This window comes from Penaeus vannamei, chromosome 1, assembly GCF_042767895.1.
Source record: "Penaeus vannamei isolate JL-2024 chromosome 1, ASM4276789v1, whole genome shotgun sequence".
Lineage (NCBI taxonomy): Eukaryota > Metazoa > Arthropoda > Malacostraca > Decapoda > Penaeidae > Penaeus > Penaeus vannamei.
In genome coordinates, this window is record NC_091549.1 from 42,185,694 (window position 1) to 42,186,932 (window position 1,239).

At 22.4% G+C, this 1,239-nt stretch overlaps 1 protein-coding gene across 2 annotated transcripts in view; it reads right to left on the reverse strand.

Annotated features, from left to right (window-relative positions):
• Positions 1-1,100: 1,100 nt before the first annotated feature.
• The window catches only part of LOC113813943 (crustacyanin-A2 subunit), an 18,156-nt gene continuing 18,017 nt past the window's right edge, over positions 1,101-1,239 (reverse strand). For both annotated transcript variants that reach the window (XM_070123234.1, XM_070123230.1), the window contains exon 8: positions 1,101-1,239. This exon is cut by the window's right edge and continues 399 nt beyond it. The gene's annotated coding sequence lies outside the window, so the exon portion shown is untranslated.

Sequence of the window (1,239 nt, forward strand, 5' to 3'; positions counted from 1 at the left end):
GTTCGCAGAATTGTAGAACTTAAGAATTGCCCTTTTTGGCGTCTCCTATCATAGATGCATACATTTCAGGCTTCAAACCTTTTGTACTCGAGATGTGAAACAAATGTTTCTGGGCTCCCGGACCAATATGTATATATGTATATATATATATATATATATATATATATATATATATATATATATGTATACATTTATATATATATATATGTATATATGTATATACATGTATACATGCATATATATGTGTATATATAATATGTATATGTATATATAATATATATATATATATATATGTATATATTATATATATATGTATATATATATATATATACATATACATATGTATATGTATACATACATACACATAAATATATATATATATACATATATATATATATATATATATATATATATATATATATATATATATATGAGTGTGTGTGTGTGTGTGTGTGTGTGTGTGTGTGTGTGTGTGTGTGTGTGTGTGTGTATGTATATATATATGTATATATGTATATATGTATATTTATATGTATGTATGTATAAATCTATGTATATATGTACATATGCATATACATACATATGTATATATATATATATATATATATATATATATATATATATATATATATGCATTTATATATATATATATACATATATATATATATATATATATATATATATATATATATATATATATATGCATTTATATATATATATATACATATATATATATGCATATATATATATATATATATATATATATATATATATATATATATATATATATGCATATATATATATATAAATGCATATATATATATATATATATATATATATATATATATATATATATATATATATATATACACATATACATGTATCTGTGTGTGTGTGTGTGTGTGTGCGCGTGTGCGTGTGTGCGTGTGTGTATGTGTGTATGTATGTGTGTGCGTATGTATGTGTGTGTGATTGTATATGTGCGAGTGTGTGTGTGTGTGTATATGTGTGAGTGTGTGTGTGTGTGTTTGTACGTGTGTGTCCATATATACGAAAACTTGATGGAAAAATAGTCTTTGGGGGACAAAGAAAAGGTATCATCGCCATATATCATTTATTAAACAAAAAATGTATAAAAACTAAAATATATACAATTCACGCTTCCCGGGAGTCTATCTCCACATATCCGCAATCAGATTTATAAAGCTCTTTCAATTTTGTCTTCTCTAGGAATATCTG